Source organism: Aquarana catesbeiana, linkage group LG06, assembly GCF_042186555.1.
Source record: "Aquarana catesbeiana isolate 2022-GZ linkage group LG06, ASM4218655v1, whole genome shotgun sequence".
NCBI lineage: Eukaryota > Metazoa > Chordata > Amphibia > Anura > Ranidae > Aquarana > Aquarana catesbeiana.
This window is the reverse complement of record NC_133329.1, coordinates 49610311-49632476: the sequence shown is the minus strand read 5'-3', so window position 1 is coordinate 49632476 and position 22166 is coordinate 49610311.

Sequence of the window (22166 nt, the reverse complement as noted above, 5' to 3'; positions counted from 1 at the left end):
ACGCCGGAGAGACCCCCGAAGTCGGAAGAGGACCCCCGAAGTCGGAAGAAGACCCCGGAGCTGCCTAATAAATTACTTTAAAACCTGTACCTGATTGGTTGACCTTGGATGTGCATCGGAGGATGACGTGAGACGTCAGACGTCAGAGGGAAGGGAGGAGTAAGAGGTGTGCTGTCCCGCTGAAGCTCTGGCGGATCTCCTCTCCCCTTCACAGAGCGGGATGCTGGGACGGAGCGGTCAGAGTGGAGAGCGCTGGGAGTATTGAGAGGAGATCGGCGTGCTGAGAGCCGGCGCGCCTCTCCCGGAAGATAGTTAGAGGAAACACACAGGGCGGCAGATTCCGCGGTCCGCTCCGGGGTCTCTGCTCTTCCCCCCCCCGCCCCCCCTTCCTGCAGGTAATGTCAGCAAAGGAGCCAAATAGCGAGACAGAGACTGCAGTAAGCGTCTGAGGATAGATGCTTCATATCCTGAGAGTAACAAGGGAATTCAACAGCTGAGCCTCTCATACATAACACAGAGTGGAGACAGATATCCAATGTGTGGTGGTGGTAAGAGATATATAAAGCCTAACAAACGCTGAAGGTAAGAGTGTATCAGAAACAATGTGGAGAAGTTAAGCTGATGGATATTATGTAAGGAAATTTATGTGAGATCATTCTTATTATCCCTGTAACCGGATGGAGGGAAAGTGGGTCTGCTGGTAACAATTTGTATAATTTTTATGGGTACAAACTGTGCTAAATGAATGGAACATTACAGGAGTTCTGTTAATCAAGGTTGAAGTGGAATAACTGATATCCCTGGGTGGAACAACGGATTGCTTCTTCCCCCCCCCCCTTTTTTTTTTTTTTTTTTTTTTTATCTTATTTTGATTGAAGCACACAAACTCCTATGACATACTTACCCCATCTATAAGCCCGCATACCAGCGCTGCAGCATCCATGAGGGAGGGAAAGCGGGGTTTTTGATAACAATTCCAGTCGTTTAAATATAAAACTGCTGTGCGCTACTCTCTCTCGGCTCCTTCATAAGGAGCGCATTTAAGAAGCGGGAAATCACGATACGGCGAACCTTGGGAATGCGGCAACAGAGTTGGTTCTTTTGTAAATATTGATCCAGGGAGGAAGCCCGGTAAGGATTTACATATCGGAAGAGGGTGGTAGGCGGCAAACAGCAGATATAAGGTTTAGAGACTGGTGTTGGATCAGAAAACCTTAAATACAGCACCGTAACGGGACTTTCCCTTTAATTTCTACTTAACGCAGGGGACGCTAGATATAGACCAGCGGAAAACGCATCTAGACTCCCTATATATCAGCACGGTATATAGGTACGATCTCAGCATAGTCACATAGGGGCTCATTCATCGAACTAATTTTGTACCACCACTGCACCAGTACCTGCATTTTGAATTTAATTCTATTTGTCATCCAAAAGAGGAAGCCTGGAGCTTGGCCTAATACGGCTAATTTTGATACACCAATTAAGACTAAGCAAGCCTAGACAGTGGGAAGAGAAGTATGAGTCGTAGCTCATCCAAAGCTGGGAAGGGGGGTCCACCGAAAACTCCAAAAGAGAATCTATCTGGGAGTACTCCCGCTAGTACAATCAAGCAATATATGGTAAAAGGGGGGAGCCCGGGGAGTTCCCAGCAGGAGACTCAAAAATCAAATATAGCAGATAAAAAGAAGAAGGGACTCAACGAAAGAGAAAACTTGACCCCAGATCACTCGAGGGAGGAGCTATTAGCCGAAAATACGATGGAAGCATCCAGAATTGAGGAACATAGACAAGATCCGCAACTACCTTCGAAAGGTGAACTAGCAGAGATGCTGAAAGCGCTTGAAACATCAATTAAGGCGGAGTTCACCTCGCTGAGGTCTGATTTAGGCAACCTCCTGGTAAGAGTGGAAGAGGCCGAAGACAAGCTTGACAAGCAAGGGCGGGAGTGTTCTAGTCTAAAAGAACAACTTAAAATAACCCAACAAAATCAGATAAAAATATGCTACAGGCTGGAAGATCAGGAAAATAGAGACCGTAGACAAAATTTAAGACTCAGAGGGGTCCCTGAAAATAGGGGTGAAGACCTAAAGAAGACTGTGGCAACTATCTTCAGCCCACTTTTAGGGCTGGAAGGAGAGGACTTCCCCAAAATTGAACACGTGCATCGGCTGGGCAGGCTAGATACCAGACGGTTCGAAGGAAGCCGGGACATAATTGTGAGGTTCAGATTTTATGAAGATAAGGAAAACATCTGGTCTAAGCTCAAGGGTCATACCCCACTACAGTTCAAAGAGGCAAGAATTCAAGTCTTTGCGGATCTAGCCAAAGGCACATTGGCGAGAAGGCGACATCTAAAACCCCTACTGGAACAAATGGTGAATCAAGATATCACGTACACATGGGGATTCCCAGCCTGCCTAGTAGGCAAGAAAGATGGGAGATCTGCAAGTTTAAGATTTCCAGGAGAACTAGATGAGTTCTGTGAGAAACTGGGTATACAGGTACCCCCAACATTGGATTGGTCCATGGAACGCTGGATAGAACTGAGTGTGGGTTAGGAGGGGCTTGCGGAGGGGAGGTTGTGGGGGGGAAGAGGGAGCGAAAGGTCATTGCCTATGGAATTTAGGGAAGAGAGAGGATCCACGGAGTAGAGCCTGGTAGGCTAGGTCATTAAGGCAATATGAAATGTTGGGGGGGTACACCTCAGACTCCGCCTTTGGAGGAGGAGATCAATGGCGGGCCACAATGTTCGTGACCCCCAATGGTCTAAGGGTTCGGTAGGAACCAGGGAGGGGGGTGGAGGGAGGAGGGGAGGGGAGTGGGGGGCTGAGGGGGGAGGGGGGGAGGCTGGGGTGTGGAGGTGGGGATGGGGGGGAGGGAGAGGGTGGGGGGAATTAGAGGGGAGGGAGGGAGGGGCAGTAGGAGTGAGGGGTCTGGTTCAACTTCATCCCGATGGAAAAGGGAAAACTCTCCAGGGTCTAAGGCAAAGGGAGATTTCAGGAGGATTAAATAAAGAGATATGGCAACAATAAAATTCACAACATATAATGTCAAAGGCTTAAATACACCCAGGAAAAGATATAATATTTTTAATGAGTTGAAATCATTGGGACCAGATGTGGTCTTCCTACAAGAGACACACATATCACTTCAATCGCGACTAAGACTGTTCTCGAGGGAATACCCGGTCTGGTTTCAAGGAGACACTATTTCTAATAGGTCACGGGGAGTAGCTATTGGTTTTTCAAAGAAAACAAGGTTTGTGCTGGAGGAAAGATTAGTGGACCCAGAAGGAAGATATCTGTGCCTCAGAGGTAGTTTAAATGAAGAGAAAGTTACGCTAGTCAATATCTATGCCCCTAATAAAAATCCGACGAAGTACCTGGCAAACATCTTGAAGAAAATAGTGCAGTTCATGAGAGGACACCTGATTATGATGGGGGATTTTAATTTCTCCCTCAACCCAAGTATGGACAGTACGGCTCGTCCCCAGGGGAAGGAATGTAATCACCTAAAGGAGATAAAGCAAATACTTTCTAACTGGCAACTGGTAGACATCTGGAGAGTTCAACATCCAACTAAGAGAGATTACACGTTCTATTCCCCTGTGCACGGGACCCACTCTCGGATCGATTGGGCTATAATTGAGCATAAGGGGATAGACAGGGTAAAGGGATCCATGATAGGAAACATAACCTACTCTGACCATGCACCCATGTCCATCGAGATGAGATCCGGAAGAGACCAGGTTGAGAGGGGGCAGTGGAGGCTAAATGAAGAGCTGATAAGAGAAGTAGAGGGGTACAACAGAATTAGACAAGAACTAGAGAATTATTTCGAGGTAAACGATACAGGGGATATATCAGGGGCTACATTATGGGAGGCACATAAAGCCTATATTAGAGGAGTATTGATTGAAATGGGGGCTAGGAAGAAAAAAGAGAGGCAGGAAAAAATCCTAAAATTAACGGAGGAGCTCACGGGATTAGAACAAACCCACAAAAAATGCAAAGGCCAGTTACCCCAAGAGATACACCATCAGATTGTCATTAAAAGATCTGAGTTAAAAACGGTAATGGAACAGGAGTCCAGAGCATCACTGGATAAGATAGCCTGGGAGAGATACAGATGGGGTAATAAACCGAGCAAACAGCTTGCAAAGATAGTGCAAAGGAAAAAAAAAGCTAGGAATTTCATAGAAAAAATCCAAACTAAAGAGGGCCAAATAGAATATTCAACTAAGAAGGTGGCAGAAACCTTCAGGGACTATTATGAGGAGATATACTCTGCCCCCAAGCAAGACACCTACTCAAAAAACAGGATAGTGAGAGGTAACAAGTATATTAAAAGGGCAGCGCTCCCCAAGATCCCTGAGGAAGACAGAGATTTATTGGAAAGACCAATCTCCGAAGAAGAAATTAGTAAAGCGTTAGCCGGAATGGCACTCGGGAAAAGCCCAGGACCAGATGGCCTAACAACACTTTATTATAAAACATTTAGAGAAGTTTTAGTACCTAGGTTGTGCCGGTATATGAATGGGTTGGGTGATAGCTTTGAGATGAGCAGAGATGCATTGAAAGCATCTATTACAATTATACCGAAAGAAGGCAAAGATAAAACAATATGCTCAAGCTATCGCCCAATCTCTCTACTGAACAACGATACAAAACTCTACGCTAAAGTGTTGGCAGAAAGATTAAAGGAACATATGAACCTATTAGTTAATTCAGACCAAGCAGGGTTTGTCCCAAATAGGGAGGGGAGGGACAACGGGATTAGGACCCTGCTTTTGACGGGAAAAATGAAGGAGAGTGGGCCCCCAGGACTACTTCTGTCAATTGATGCCGAAAAGGCTTTTGACAGGGTAGACTGGGGGTTCATGATCCAGACTCTGGAGGCTATGGGACTGGGCCCTAAAATGATTCGGAGGATAAAAACTTTGTACCATCATCCAACGGCCGTAATTAAAATTAATGGGATTTTTTCTCAACCTTTTGAGATGGAGAGAGGCACGAGACAGGGGTGCCCCCTGTCCCCGCTTCTCTTCGTTTTAGCCATGGAACCCTTCTTGGCTTCAATACGAAGGGACCCGCACATTCGGGGTGTTGTGGTTGGAGAGGAGGAACACAAAGTCGCAGCATATGCGGACGACGTGTTATTCTATGTAACGGATCCGGACACGACGATGCCCAACCTCATAAAGGCATTAAGGGAATACAGAGAGGTATCCAATTTTCAAATAAACATGAATAAATCAGAAATATTAAATATAAATGTAAGTAAGCCAGCGGTCGAGATTTTGAAAAAAGAATTTAGTTTTAAATGGACTAAGGAATTAAAATACCTGGGTATTAAACTAACCAGCTCAAGTAGGAAAACGTTTATTAGTAACTACATGCCCTTATTAGACCTGGTAAGATTAGAATGTAATAGACTCTACCATAAGGCTCTTTCCTGGATTGGACGTATCAATGTCTTTAAAATGGTATTATTACCCAAGATCATGTATGTCTTCCAGATGCTACCAGTTCCCCTCCCCCAAAACTATCTGAGGACGCTAAAAAAAATAATTATGACCTTTATTTGGAAAAAAAAAAAACCGAGAGTGTCTTTCCAGACGCTAAAACAAAGGAAAGTAGACGGAGGTCTGGCAGTTCCTGATATACAGATGTATTACAAAGCTGTAGTTTTATCCAGGGTAGTGGAATGGGCGATGAAGGATAAACGGAAAAAATGGGCAAAATTAGAAGAAGATTTAAGTGATTCACAATTAGGCACTATTATTTGGAATCCCACACACTTCAGACCACTTGCAAATAGTACACATAAAATAACAAGAAATGTTTTTAAAATATGGGATGGGATATATAAGAAAGTAAATGGGAAATATAATTCACCACTGATTTCACTGTTAGATAATACATTTTTTACACCAGGTATGGAGAGTATAGGAGGAAAAGAAGCACTTTGGGGAAAAACACAATTGAGAGAAATTATGAACGAAGGTAAAATTATGTCACTCCAGCAACTCACACACGGGAGGAACACACGGGGCTTAGATGGATGGCGATATCTTCAACTAAACCATTTTGTGAATAGGCTACCACAGCCAATCAGGTCCGGAAGACAACTGACAGACTTTGAAAAGCTGTGTGATAAGGAGGCCCCAAGAAATACAGTCTCTCAGATCTATAAAATCTTGCTGGCTTCAGAAAAGTTAGAGATGCCGCCATTCATACTCAAATGGGAGAGAGATTTAGGCACTAAAAAGGATATTGACACAATTAAAAGGATTTTTAAAATAAGCGCCAATTCAAAAATAGATACCCGAACGGCGGAAATGAACTACAAATGTATCAGTAGAAGCTACCTGACCCCCGAGATAACAAGTAGATATCAGAAAGGGCCAGCCACCTGTTGGAGAGGATGCCAAGAGATTGGAACAATGGGACACATGTGGTGGAGTTGCCCTATAATTAAAAATTTCTGGCATAAAATATTTGTCCTCACAAAGGAAATCACGGGAATAGAGGTAGCAGATGACCCTTGGGAGGTCCTGTTCCTAGGGGGGATGGGGGATCTAAATAACGGTAAGCAGACTCTTGTTCCGCAACTTCTGAATGCGGCCAAAAGAACGATCCCAAGGAACTGGCAGAGGAGGGAGAGCCCGGAGATATGGGAGTGGTTTGATGCAATAGAGGAAAGCTATAACTTGGAGATGTTGGGGTGTAGAGTAGAAGACATAAGAAGTAAGAACTTGGGTAGTTGGGACCACTGGAAAAAAATTAAAAAAACATGGAGCTATGCCAAAGAAATCAAATCTCTAATTTAAGAAGGAGAGTGGAATGAATGTTAGACCCTGGAGAGGGGGGAAGGGAGGGATTGGGGAGGGGGGAGGAGTGGGTAGGAGCGGAGAAGGGTGAGGGTTGGGATAGACAGATAAGAATTTAACATGGTTAATCGGATTCATATGACCCCAGGCAAGACTAAGTAATTCCCTTAGAGTGGATATATGTATGGTTGTAAGCATTCCTCTTTTTGTTTTATAATGGCAAAGTGTCACGATGATGAGACAATGAGAGAGGGCCGGTTGATTAAAGGAACTGCAAAGTTGATCTATAACCCTCAAATTGGTCGACTGATGTGACAAAGAAAAAAAAAAAAAAAGAAAAAAAAAAAACCTGTACCTGTGTACTGTGTTTTTTATTGACGCTTTTTTCCCTAAGTGAATGGGTAGGGGTACCCCATACTCATTCACATAGGGTGGGGGGCCAGCATCTGGGGGCCCTCTTATTAAAGGGGGCTCCCAGATTCCGATAAGACCCCGACAACCAACGGCCAGGGTTGTCGGGAAGAGGCCCTTGTCCTCATCAACATGGGGACAAGGTGCTTTGGGGTGGGGGGGCCGCAGGGCGTGGGTTCCCCCAGGGGCATACCAGGCCCTTAGGTCTGGTATGGATTTTGGGGGGACCCCCACGCTGATTTTTCGGTGTAGGGGGTTCCCCTTACAATCCATACCAGACCTAAGGGCCTGGTATGCCCCTGGGGGGGAACCCACGCCAGTTTTTTTATTTAAAACTTAGCCTGGAGTTCCCCCTTATGATTCATACCAACTACTGTATGTTTTCATTTGTTAATGCCAAAAATGTGGCAAAGTCGTACAAAGTAGTACTGCTCCCAAATCGCGGTAAAATCGCAGCAAATCGCGGCAAAATCGCGGCCGCAAAATCGTGGTAAAATTGCGCGACTTTGAAGTCGTATAAGTGTGAAAGGGGCCTAAAAAAATGTTTTTTATCTGAATACATTCTCTAGGACCAAAGCTCTTTTGGCTATACTTCTCCTGTGGGTCACAAGAGTGCACTTTGTTCTGCATGCCTGTGACCCATTTAAAATCAGACAGCGGGCTAAAGCTCACTGTCTGCTGAAATCACAGAGCTTGTTCAGACTCTGGAGAGATCCTGACTTTAATGCTGGGATCCACCCAGATGCCTGAGAGCCTGAGCTAGCCACTCCTGCCCCCCTCCACTCCTGCCCCCTCCACACCGCCCCCTTGTGATGTCAACGACCCAGCATGCACCGCTCCGTGGCGTCACAAAGGGGGGTGTCACTAGGTGATGTCGCCAGGTGGCCCCGCCCTAACCTATATAAGAACTGTCAAACGGTGGTCATTCGGCGGTCAACTGTCAATGAGTGCGGAGCATTTGTTTTTCTTTTTTGGACTCCGGCGGTGCGCGGGCATCGTGATTGATGATGGATTTACATCGTGGAGACAATAAAGGAATTGACAAAAACTATCTCTGTGCTTTTATTACTTTTTGACACTTTTTTGGTAAATGTGAGGGGTACTAAGTACCCCATACTTAAAAACATGGGGGGCGGGATCTGAGTGCCCCCATCTTAAAGGGGGCTTCAGATTCCGATAAGCCCCCTGCCCGCAAACCCCCATAACCACAGCCCATGGTGGTGGGGAAGAGACCCTTGTTCCCATCAACATGGGGACAAGGTGCTTTGGGGTGGGGGGGGCGCTCCCCCTTTTCTGACCCGCCAGGCTGCGTGTTTGGATAACGGTCTGGTATAGATTTTGGGGGGGGGACCCCACACTGTTTTTTTCTTTATTTTGTTTTAAATAGCCATGTGCTGGACATTGGAACTGTGAGTCAATTTGAATGTAATTTGACTAGTTTTTTTTTCATTCGAAATGTAATTTTTGCTGTTGCATGTTCTATACATGCTACTGATGTGCCACTTTACAGGCAGACTAAGGGGACCCCCAGGCACTATATTTAAAGGAATTTTTCATTTTTATTGTTACACTTTAAGCATCATTAAAATCACTGCTCCTTTAAAAATGATTGTTTTTAAAAAATGTTTGCATTGATACATGTTCCCCAGGGCAGTACCCCCCCCCCATACCCCTTCTATGATGAATTACTTGCATATAAGCCTTAAGAATGGGCACTTTTGATTTCTATGTTCGGCTTCCATAGTCTTCAATGGGGTTTGCTGTTCGGGGTAGAACTTTTCCCCTGTTCGGGAGTTCTCCTGCAATCCGAACAGGGGAGTGTTCAGCCCATCTCTAAAAAACACAGCCTGGCTCACGATCAAGCCCGCATGTGTGCCTCTATAGGAAGCATCTTGCTAAGGGGCATACGGAGAAAAGGAGGAGCCCAGAGTGCCAGCGTGAGACCCCAGATGAGGAGGTTTGGGCTACTCTATGCAAAACCATTGCACAGAGCAGGTAACATTTTTGTTATTTAATAAAACACTGAAGCTTTACCATCAATTTAAGTCAGAAGATTTGTCAATTGTCTCTGCCCCAGAAAAAATAATACAGCAAAAATGTCCTCTTGCATTATTTAATTTCTTCAGCATTTTTGATATGCCACATGTGTTTCCTATGGAGGCAGCTTCTCTTTGGACCAAAGTTTTTACTCCGGTCACCTTTTTCTTCAATACTTATGCATTGACTGCAAGGACCGCACTGATCCAGTAAGTCAACATATTTTTTATTGTAAGAACCTTTTTGTTCTATTATTAGGAGTCCCCTAATTCTCTCCAGAACTCCCATCCCTTACATGGAGATCCAGACCCATCCAGAGCCTACAGAGCCCTACAGCATTTCAGTACATATTATATATTACTATACTTTCACACTGAACCACTGATCTGCTGTAAGTGATAGTTATCTTTTAATGCAGTAAATGTATTGTCCTCCAGATAATATAACAAGAATACAAACATAAAACATGTCTAATAAAATAATACATATTATCAGAGACCCTTATGATCCCAGTGAGTAGATCACACCCCTGCAGAGGTGGCTCTAGGCTTTGTGAGGCCTTAGGCAAAACTTAGTCATGAGGCCCCACTCATGCCCATAATGGGAAAAATAATTAAAGTGATACAAATTAATAATTCATTGCACTGTAGTGTCCAATGAACTGATGACAATTCACCCATGGCCAGTTCAGCATGCCATGATCATATCGCACCAGGATATGCATTGCAACACAAGCTCCCTCCATATAGAGATCATCACTTACTAGACAGTTTGCTGTTATGCCTACATTTCACTTTTCCTTGGCCATCATCTATTTTCCTAAACCTATGCCCCATGCCTGCTGTGGACACAACCAATGGTTATGACTATGGTCAATAACTATGACCATGACAGTAAACCTGAATACAGAAATGATTTATATAAGCATGAGCTAATAATGTGTTTTAGGGGCGCACATCAGAGGATGCAGGACTAGGGATAATCTCCCATGTGCAGCCTCTACACACATCCTATGATCCCAGTGCTGGGGCTGACTGGCATCTGGCTGGGGAGAGGAGAGAGAAAGAGGTGGGAGAGAGGGGAAAATAGAGAGGGGGGAGAGAGAGAAGGGTGAGAGAGACGGGTGGGAGAGAGAGAGGGGTATGGGGAGGAAGGTGTATGAGGGAGAGAGAGGGGTATGAGGGAGAGAGAGGGGGGAGGGGGGAGAGAAGGGTAGAGAGAAAGAGGTAGAGAGAGGGGGGAGAGAGGGGGGCTGGAAAAGGTGGGCTGGAGAGAGGGGAGAGGGGGGAGAGAGAGGAGTGAGAGAGAGGGAGAGAGAGAGTGGAGGGGGAGAGAGGGGGTAGAGAGAAAGAGAGGTGGTAGGGAGAGGGGAGAGAGAGAGTGGGGGTAGAGAGAGAGGGGGGATAGAGAGAGAGGTGGGAGGTAGAGAGGAAAGGGGAGAAAGAGAGAGAGAGAAAGGGAGGGGGAAAAGGGAAGAGAGAAGGGGGTTACACAGAGAGGGGTAGGGAGAGGGGGAAAGGAGTGAAAGAGGGGGAGAGAGAGGGGGGCTGGGGAAAGAGAGGGAAGTGAGTGAGAGTGGGGGAAAGGGTGGAAAGAGGGGGAGACAGAGAGAAGTAGAGAGAGGGGGAAAGAGAGGAGTGAGAGAGGGCTGGGAGGGAGAGAGAGAGAGGGGTGAGAGAAGGGGAAAAAAGGGAGAGAGGGGGAGGGAGAGAGAAGAGAGGGGGAGAGAGAGGGATGGTACAGAGAGGAGTGGGAGAGGGGGATAGAGAGAGGGGGAGAGAGAGGGGAGAAAGGTGTGAAAGGAGGAGGGTAAAGAGAGAGAGAGGGGGAAAGGAGAGAGAGGGGGAGAAGAGAGAGAGAGAGGGGAGAGGAGAGGAGAGAGAGGGGGAGAGGAGAGAGAGAGGGAGGGGAGAGAGAGGGGGGAGAGAAGAGAGAGAGAAGGGGAGAGTAGCGAGAGAGAGGGGGAGAGGAGAGAGAGAGGAGGAGAAGAGAGAGAGAGGGGGAGAGAAGAGAGAGGGGAAGAGGAGAGAGAGAGGGGAGAGAGGAGAGAGAGAGTGGGGAGAGGAGAGAGAGGGGGAGAGGAGAGAGGGGGATAGGAGAGAGAGAGAGGGAGAGGAGAGAGAGGAGGGAGAGAGAGGGAGAGGGGAGAGAGGGGGAGAGGAGAGATAGAGCTCCTGTGTCTGATTCGGGATAACCTGTGATGTCTCCGGGTGTGTGCAGTCTCCAGAAGTCGGTCCGGGCACATTTTGTTTGCATACGGGGCAGGGAGGTGGACAGAGTGGATATGTGTCAGGGTGCAATAAAATGGACTCACCCGTTCCCCATGTTCATCAGATCGCCTTCACTACTGGCAGCCTTTGCATTGCCTCTGGGTGAAATCACAACACACGTGAGGGCGGGCTTCATCTACCAGTCAACACGGCATCCTGCAGTTCAGACAAACCAATGAGATGGTTTCCTCCCATCATCGCTGGTGCAGATCTTATTACTGGCATTACAGCGGCTGGAGGGGCAGTGACTTAACCCAGTTTTCCCTTCGTGCAGCCCGGGATAAAGATGAGAGGGAGAGGCAGTCCAGCTGATATTAGTGCAGAGTCCTGGCATGAAGAGATTGGCAAGCAGTGCCATCATTCTTCCCGATGCTGGGCTCTCCCCTTCCCCCATCAGGCAAATTAGGTGGCCGCGAGGCCCCTATGAGTGCGAGGCCTTAGGCGACTGCCTAATTTACCTAATTAAAGAGCCGCCTCTGCACCCCTGTATTATCTTACCTTGGTATATTCAGTCACATTGTACTGTCGGTGTGAAGCCTTCTGTTCCTTTGGTGAGTATGAACTCCGTCTTCACAACTCGCCTGATATAGAACATCACGGATGCTTCACTAACTTTCACTTTTATATATTTCGTAAAACAGGCGGGTTCCATGGTCATAGATCTTTCCATGCCCCAAGGATACAGTGTAAAAACCTGATACTGAGATAAAGTAGCTTTCACTTTTACTTGTTTCATTTTACCCCACCCTATATATTGTCACAGAAAATGTATTCTTTCTATGTGCACCAAATACAGTCAGGTCCATAAATATTGGGACATCAACACAATTCTAATCTTTTTGGCTCTATACACCACCACAATGGATTTGAAATGAAACAAACAAGATGTGCTTTAACTGCAGACTTTCAGCTTTAATTTTGGGGTATTTACATCCAAATCAGGTGAACTGTGTAGGAATTACAACAGTTTGTATATGTGCCTCCCACTTTTTAAGGGACCAAAAGTAATGGGGCAGATTAACAATCATGCATCAAACTTTCACTTTTTAATACTTGGTTGCAAATTCTTTGCAGTCAATTACAGCCTGAAGTCTGGAATGCATAGACATCACCGGACGCTGGGTTTCATCCCTGGTGATGCTCTGCCAGGCCTCTACTGCAACTGTCTTCAGTTCCTGCTTGTTCTTGGGGCATTTTCCCTTCAGTTTTGTCTTCAGCAAGTGAAATGCATGCTCAATCGGATTCAGGTCAGGTGATTGACTTGGCCATTGCATAACATTCCACTTCTTTCCTTTAAACTCTTTGGGTGCTTTCGAAGTATGCTTCGGGTCATTGTCCATCTGCACTGTGAAGCGCCGTCCAATGACTTCTGAAGCATTTTGCTGAATATGAGCAGATAATATTGCCCAAAACACTTCAGAATTCATCGTGCTGCTTTTGTCAGCAGTCACATCATCAATAAATACAAGAGAACCAGTTCCATTGGCAGCCATACATGCCCACGCCATGACACTACCACCACCATGCTTCACTGATGAGGTGGTATGCTTTGGATCATGAGCAGTTCCTTTCCTTCTACATACTCTACTCTTCCCATCACTCTGGTACAAGTTGATCTTGGTCTCATCTGTTCATAGGATGTTGCTCCAGAATTGTGAAGGCTTTTTTAGATGTTGTTTGGCAAACTCTAATCTGGTGTTCCTGTTTTTGAGGCTCACCAATGGTTTACATCTTGTGGTAAACCCTCTGCATTCACTCTGGTGAAGTCTTCTCTTGATTGTTGACTTTGACACACATACACCTACCTCCTGGAGTGTGTTCTTGATCTGGTCAACTGTTGTGAAGGGTGTTTTCTTCACCAGGGAAAGAATTCTTCGGTCATCCACCACAGTTGTTTTCCGTGGTCTTCCGGGTCTTTTGGTGTTGCTGAGCTCACCGGTGCGTTCTTTCTTTTTAGGGATGTTACAAACAGTTGATTTGGCCACACCTAATGTTTTTGCTATCTCTCTGATGGGTTTGTTTTGTTTTTTAAGCCCAATGATGGCTTGCTTCACTGATAGTGACAACTCTTTGGATTTCATATTGAGAGTTGTCAGCAACAGATTCCAAATGCAAATAGCACACTTGAAATGAACTCTGGACCTTTTATCTGCTCCTTGTAAATGGGATAATGAGGGAATAACAAACACCTGGCCATGGAACAGCTGAGCAGCCAATTGTCCCATTACTTTTGGTCCCTTAAAAAGTGGGAGGCACATATACAAACTGTTGTAATTCCTACACCATTCACCTGATTTGTATGTAAATACCCTCAAATTAAAGCTGAAAGTCTGCAGTTAAATCACATCTTGTTTGTTTCATTTCAAATCCATTCTGGTGGTGTATAGAGCCAAAAAGATTAGAATTGCGTTGATGTCCCAATATTTATGGACCTCAAACTAGGTGTGTAAACTGTGCAGATCCCTTCAATTTACTTAACAATCCATACATATATATATGCAGAGACTACAGCTTTAAATGTACTTCTAGCATGGCTGTTAAAGTGGTAGTAAATGCTGTAACACCACTTGTACCTACAGGTAAGACTATCATACAATAAGCCTATAATTAGGCTTACCTGTAGGTACAGTGAATATCTCCTAAACTTCCACTGTTTAGGAGATATTCAGAATGCATGCAGCCGGTGACATCACCGGCGCATGCGCTCTGAAGGTCCAGCTTTCAGTGCCGGACCTTCAGAGCCTGTGCCATAAACGGCGGCTCCTGTGCACATGTGTGGAAGTGACGTCATCGTGCCCCCAGTCATTTATGTAGCCGGAGGCAATGAACCTGGAAGGAAGACCGGGGGAATATGTCAGCCTTTTCAGCAATGACATAACGGCGCTGGTGGTACATTTCTCAGAATGTGTTAGTATGCTAGCACATTATGACATTGCCTTACAGGGAATTTTTATTTCCCAGCAGCTGGTGATCAGGGCTGAGGCTTTTCCCCTGGATACAGCTCAGCCCCGATCACTGTAGCCAATGACATGGCTCTGCATCACATGACCGGCTGTGTCCAATCACAGTCGGTCACTAATGTAAACAATCAGACAGTAACTGCTGTTGCTGGGCTCTTCTCCTCACACACTGATCCAGTGTGAGGAGAAGAGATCAGCTAACAGTGAGTTACTAATTACATATGTACTACTGTGCCCAGATCGCCCCTCCTAAATAAAGAGTACCTGTCACCTCAGAGTATCTGTCACCTCAGAGTACCTGTCACCTCAGAGTACCTGTCATCTCAAAGTACCTGTCATCTCAGAGTACCTGTCCATCAGGAGTACCCGACACCTCATCACCTGCCACCAGAGTACCCGCCACCTCATCACCTGCCACCAGAGTACCCGCCACCTCATCACCTGCCACCAGAGTACCCGCCACCTCATCACCTGCCACCAGAGTACCCGCCACCTCATCACCTGCCACCAGAGTACCCGCCACCTCATCATCTGTCACCAGAGTACCCGCCACCTCATCACTTGCCACCAGAGTACATACAGCCAGTCAGCCACTATGTCCAGAAAGATGTACACCCCAGAAGAGGCATACCAGATACTGAGTCTGACCAATGAGAGCAACGGGGAGCTCTCACCGCTCAGTTCAGATTCTGGTTCTGATTCAGAATATGAGCCCCCCGAAGGCAGCACATCAGGATCCGAATCAGAGGAGGAAGTAGTCCGTCCAAAAAGACGACGCTCTGAAAACCAGGCAGCTACCAGCAGTGCCAGCGGCGGTAGACCCCAGGAGGAGGGGCCCAGTACAAGTGCTGCTAGACCCCAGGAGGAAAGGCCCAGCACAAGTGGACATCAAAGAAGTAGGGCCCAAACCCATCTTCCAGATTCCTTGGCAAACCCATTGTGGCTGCCTTCTACCACAGGGTCAGCCACGATCCCCCCTTTTACAGCACAGCTGGGTGTGCAGGTCAACACTGCAGGATTTTCACAAATGGATTTTTTAAATTTATTTTTCCCGAACGATTTGATTCAAGGCATCGTGGACCAAACTAATCTGTTTGCCCAACAATTTATTGCAACCAACCCCAGCTCCAGCTATGCCCGCCCTTTTGAGTGGAGACCGCTAACAGTAGTGGAGCTAAAATTGTTTTTAGGCCTAACCCTGAGCATGGGGCTTACAAAAAAAAATGAAATTCATAAGTATTGGTCGACCAAACCCATCCACCATATGCCAATTTTTTCAGCAGCCATGTCCAGGTCCCGATACAAAATCATAATGCGCTTCTTGCATTTCAATGACAACTCACAGTGCCCCCCCGAAATCACCCAAACTTTGACAAATTATATAAAGTTCGCCCCCTAATTCATTTTTTTTCACAGAAGTTTGCCGAAGTTTATGTCCCTGAAAAAAATATATCTGTGGACGAATCCCTGGTGCATTTCACAGGCCGGCTGGGAATCAAACAATATATCCCCAGTAAGAGGGCGAGGTATGGCTTGAAGCTTAACAAGCTTTGTGAAAGTGCCACCGGTTATGTGTACACATTCCGCGTGTACGAAGGGAAAGATTCCCAGCTCCAGCCCCCTGAGTGTCCCTCGTACATGGGAATAAGTGGGAAAATAGTTTGGGAGTTGGCATTCCCACTCCTCCAAAAGGGGTACCATATTTATATGGATAATTATTATACGAGTTTGCCCCTTCTCCACCACCTACATCTCAAACAAACTTTGGCCTGTGGTACAACTAGAAAAAACCGAAAGGGCTTCCCACAGTGTCTTGTCACCACAAACATTCCAAGGGGGGAATCGACAAGCTTGAGGAACGAAGAAGTGTTGGCTGTGAAGTGGAGGGATAGAAAAGACGTGTACATCATGTCCACCATCCACGATGACACCTCCGTGGAACTTCACAGAAGACACGGTACCGTTCGCAAGCCTACCTGTATCACTGAGTACAATAAATACATGGGGGGGGGGGTGGATTTAAACGATCAGTTGTTGCAGCCCTATCTTTCAACAAGAAAATCCTTATTCTGGTACAAAAAAGTCGCAATTTACTTTTTTCATTTGGGCCTTTTAAATTCTTTCATAATCTACCAAAAATCCACAGAAACACCCACCACCTTCATAAAGTTTATTGAAGACATTGTCACTGCCCTGATTTATCAGCAAGTATCCCCCCCAGAAAGCATTCGCTCCGATTCTGTCAGCAGACTACATGAGCGCCATTTCCCAGACCATATTCCACCAACAGGATCCGGAAGACGACGCCAAAAAAAATGTCGGGTGTGCACCAAAAAAGGAATTAGGAAAGATACCAGCTTCCATTGTACTGACTGTCCCTCCCAACCTGGCCTTTGCATCGGAGAATGCTTCAGACGATATCACACTCTGGAAAATTATTAGTCCATATTTCTAATACTGCCATTTCCCTGTTTTTAATTTCTGTCCTGAATATTTCCCTTCCTCAACCAACAATATTATTGCCTTCCATGTGAACTGACCCTGGCCTGTTTCTCGACTATGCCTCTGCCTACCGTCTGCATTGTTTTTCCGCCATGTTTTTGCCTTTCACGTGAACTGACCCTGGACTGTATCGACTATGCCTCTGCCTACCGTCTATTTCTGCCTTTTACCTGCACTGACCTCGGCCTGTTGACCATGTTTTTGCCTGCCCCTTGGCTTGATCTTTCACCCTGCTACACAGGGGTCTCACATATGTGAGGGGCTCCAGAATAGTGTTCGGAGTTCAGAAAACCAGTTTTTGGTTTTCTGTGTTCCCATAACAGGGTCTGGTTGCCCGGAGGCTTCAAAGCGATTTGGGTGGGAGAAGCCTCTACCCCTGTCCCCATTCTTTCCTGACCGATGCCCTAAGCTTCATGGTACTGCCTGCTCCCTGGACAAATACTCTGGCTGTGCTGACCATACCTCTGCCTGCTGCATGTACTAACTATGGACAGTATTCCTGACTGCTGCATGGACGATCCTTTGATCCTTTTGCTGCTGCTGACCACATCCCTGCCTGCTATCTGGACTAATGCTTTGGCTGTGCTGACATCTCTACCTGTACTGACTATTCCTGTCTGCTGCCTGTTTTGCTGTCGCTGTCCACGTTCCTGCCTGCTGCCTGGACCGATGCTCTTCTCTGTGGACCACTGCACTACTAAAACTGCAGGTAATCTTTTCTTTACCCTTTACTCAGCAGAATCTATTTTGGTTTGTAATTGGTATGTACAGTACATGCTATGTGTTAGAAATATGAAGGGCCTTCAACAATGTGATAGGTTGGCAGGAATTTGTGTGTAATGTATGCTCCTAGAACAACTGACAGTGGTACTTGGATGTTGGGCCTCTGTATGTGGCCAGACTATGTAAAAGTCTCACACATGTGGTATCGCCATACTCAGGAGGAGTAGCAGAATGTATTTTGGGGTGCCATTTTTGCTATGCACATGCTATGTGTTGGAAATATCTTATGAATGGACAACTTTGTGTAAAAAAAATGCGTTTTCATTTTTTTTCCACAGTTTCCAAAAACTTTGGGAAAAAATGAACCATTCAAAAGACTAATTATGCCTCATAGATTATACGTTGGGGTGTTAGCTTTCCAAAATGGGGTCATTTTGTGGGCGTTTCCGTTGTCCTGGTGCTCCAGGGCCTTCAAAATTTTAATAGGTGGTTGAGAAATGAGATGTGTAATTTATGCTCCTAGAATGCCTGGAGCTGCTACTTCAATGTTGGGCCTCTGTATGTGGCCAGGCTGTGTAAAAGTCTCACACATTTGGTATCGCCACACTCAGGAGGAGTATCAGAATGTATTTTGGGGTGTCATTTTTGCTATGTACATGCTATGTGTTGGAAATATCTTATGAATGGACAACTTTGTGTAAAAAAAATGCGTTTTCATTTTTTTTCCACAGTTTCCAAAAACTTCGGGAAAAAAATGAACCATTCAAAAGACTAATTATGCCTCATAGATTATACGTTGGGTGTTAGCTTTCCAAAATGGGGTCATTTTGTGGGCGTTTCTATTGTCCTGGTGCTCCAGGGCCTTCAAATTTGTAATAGGTGGTTGAGAAATGAGATGTGTAATTTATGCTCCTAGAATGCCTGGAGCTGCTACTTCAATGTTGGGCCTCTGTATGTGGCCAGGCTGTGTAAAAGTCTCACACATTTGGTATCGCCACACTCAGGAGGAGTATCAGAATGTATTTTGGGGTGTCATTTTTGCTATGTACATGCTATGTGTTGGAAATATCTTATGAATGGACAACTTTGTGTAAAAAAAATGCGTTTTCATTTTTTTTCCACAGTTTCCAAAAACTTCGGGAAAAAAATGAACCATTCAAAAGACTAATTATGCCTCATAGATTATACGTTGGGTGTTAGCTTTCCAAAATGGGGTCATTTTGTGGGCGTTTCTATTGTCCTGGTGCTCCAGGGCCTTCAAATTTGTAATAGGTGGTTGAGAAATGAGATGTGTAATTTATGCTCCTAGAATGCCTGGAGCTGCTACTTCAATGTTGGGCCTCTGTATGTGGCCAGGCTGTGTAAAAGTCTCACACATTTGGTATCGCCACACTCAGGAGGAGTAGCAGAATGTATTTTGGGGTGTCATTTTTGCTATGTACATGCTATGTGTTGGAAATATCTTATGAATTGACAACTTTGTGTAAAAAAATGCGTTTTCATTTTTTTTCCACAGTTTCCAAAAACTTCGGGAAAAAAATGAACCATTCAAAAGACTAATTATGCCTCATAGATTATATGTTGGGTGTTAGCTTTCCAAAATGGGGTCATTTTTGGGCGTTTCTATTGTCCTGGTGCTCCAGGGCCTTCAAAATTGTAATAGGTGGTTGAGAAATGAGATGTGTAATTTATGCTCCTAGAATGCCTGGAGCTGCTACTTCAATGTTGGGCCTCTGTATGTGGCCAGGCTGTGTAAAAGTCTCACACATTTGGTATCGCCACACTCAGGAGGAGTAGCAGAATGTATTTTGGGGTGTCATTTTTGCTATGTACATGCTATGTGTTGGAAATATCTTATGAATGGACAACTTTGTGTAAAAAAATGCGTTTTTCATTTTTTTTCCACAGTTTCCAAAAACTTCGGGAAAAAAATGAACCATTCAAAAGACTAATTATGCCTCATAGATTATACGTTGGGGTGTTAGCTTTCCAAAATGGGGTCATTTTGTGGGCGTTTCCATTGTCCTGGTGCTCCAGGGCCTTCAAAATTGTAATAGGTGGTTGCGAAATGAGATGTGTAATTTATGCTCCTAGAATGCCTGGAGCTGCTACTTCAATGTTGGGCCTCTGTATGTGGCCAGGCTGTGTAAAAGTCTCACACATTCGGTATCGCCACACTCAGGAGGAGTAGCAGAATGTATTTTGGGGTGTCATTTTTGCTATGTACATGCTATGTGTTGGAAATATCTTATGAATGGACAACTTTGTGTAGAAAAAATGCGTTTTCATTTTTTTTCCACAGTTTCCAAAAACTTCGGGAAAAAAATGAACCATTCAAAAGACTAATTATGCCTCATAGATTATATGTTGGGTGTTAGCTTTCCAAAATGGGGTCATTTTGTGGGCGTTTCTATTGTCCTGGTGCTCCAGGGCCTTCAAAATTGTAATAGGTGGTTGAGAAATGAGATGTGTAATTTATGCTCCTAGAATGCCTGGAGATGCTACTTCAATGTTGGGCCTCTGTATGTGGCCAGGCTGTGTAAAAGTCTCACACATTTGGTATCGCCACACTCAGGAGGAGTAGCAGAATGTATTTTGGGGTGTCATTTTTGCTATGTACATGCTATGTGTTGGAAATATCTTATGAATTGACAACTTTGTGTAAAAAAATGCGTTTTCATTTTTTTTCCACAGTTTCCAAAAACTTCGGGAAAAAAATGAACCATTCAAAAGACTAATTATGCCTCATAGATTATACGTTGGGGTGTTAGCTTTCCAAAATGGGGTCATTTTGTGGGCGTTTCCGTTGTCCTGGTGCTCCAGGGCCTTCAAAATTTTAATAGGTGGTTGAGAAATGAGATGTGTAATTTATGCTCCTAGAATGCCTGGAGCTGCTACTTCAATGTTGGGCCTCTGTATGTGGCCAGGCTGTGTAAAAGTCTCACACATTTGGTATCGCCACACTCAGGAGGAGTAGCAGAATGTATTTTGGGGTGTCATTTTTGCTATGTACATGCTATGTGTTGGAAATATCTTATGAATGGACAACTTTGTGTAAAAAAAATGCGTTTTCATTTTTTTTCCACAGTTTCCAAAAACTTCGGGAAAAAAATGAACCATTCAAAAGACTAATTATGCCTCATAGATTATATGTTGGGTGTTAGCTTTCCAAAATGGGGTCATTTTTGGGCGTTTCTATTGTCCTGGTGCTCCAGGGCCTTCAAAATTGTAATAGGTGGTTGAGAAATGAGATGTGTAATTTATGCTCCTAGAATGCCTGGAGCTGCTACTTCAATGTTGGGCCTCTGTATGTGGCCAGGCTGTGTAAAAGTCTCACACATTTGGTATCGCCACACTCAGGAGGAGTAGCAGAATGTATTTTGGGGTGTCATTTTTGCTATGTACATGCTATGTTTTGGAAATATCTTATGAATGGACAACTTTGTGTAAAAAAATGCGTTTTTCATTTTTTTCCACAGTTTCCAAAAACTTCGGGAAAAAAATGAACAATTCAAAAGACTAATTATGCCTCATAGATTATACGTTGGGGTGTTAGCTTTCCAAAATGGGGTCATTTTGTGGGCGTTTCCATTGTCCTGGTGCTCCAGGGCCTTCAAAATTGTAATAGGTGGTTGCGAAATGAGATGTGTAATTTATGCTCCTAGAATGCCTGGAGCTGCTACTTCAATGTTGGGCCTCTGTATGTGGCCAGGCTGTGTAAAAGTCTCACACATTCGGTATCGCCACACTCAGGAGGAGTAGCAGAATGTATTTTGGGGTGTCATTTTTGCTATGTACATGCTATGTGTTGGAAATATCTTATGAATGGACAACTTTGTGTAGAAAAAATGCCTTTTCATTTTTTTTCCACAGTTTCCAAAAACTTCGGGAAAAAAATGAACCATTCAAAAGATTAATTATGCCTCATAGATTATACGTTGGGTGTTAGCTTTCCAAAATGGGGTCATTTTGTTGGCGTTTCTATTGTCCTGGTGCTCCAGGGCCTTCAAAATTGTAATAGGTGGTTGAGAAATGAGATGTGTAATTTATGCTCCTAGAATGCCTGGAGCTGCTACTTCAATGTTGGGCCTCTGTATGTGGCCAGGCTGTGTAAAAGTCTCACACATTTGGTATCGCCACACTCAGGAGGAGTAGCAGAATGTATTTTGGGGTGTCATTTTTGCTATGTACAGGCTATGTGTTGGAAATATCTTATGAATGGACAACTTTGTGTAAAAAAATGCGTTTTCATTTTTTTTCCACAGTTTCCAAAAACTTCGGGAAAAAAATGAACAATTCAAAAGACTAATTATGCCTCATAGATTATACGTTGGGGTGTTAGCTTTCCAAAATGGGGTCATTTTGTCGGCGTTTCCATTGTCCTGGTGCTCCAGGGCCTTCAAAATTGTAATAGGTGGTTGCGAAATG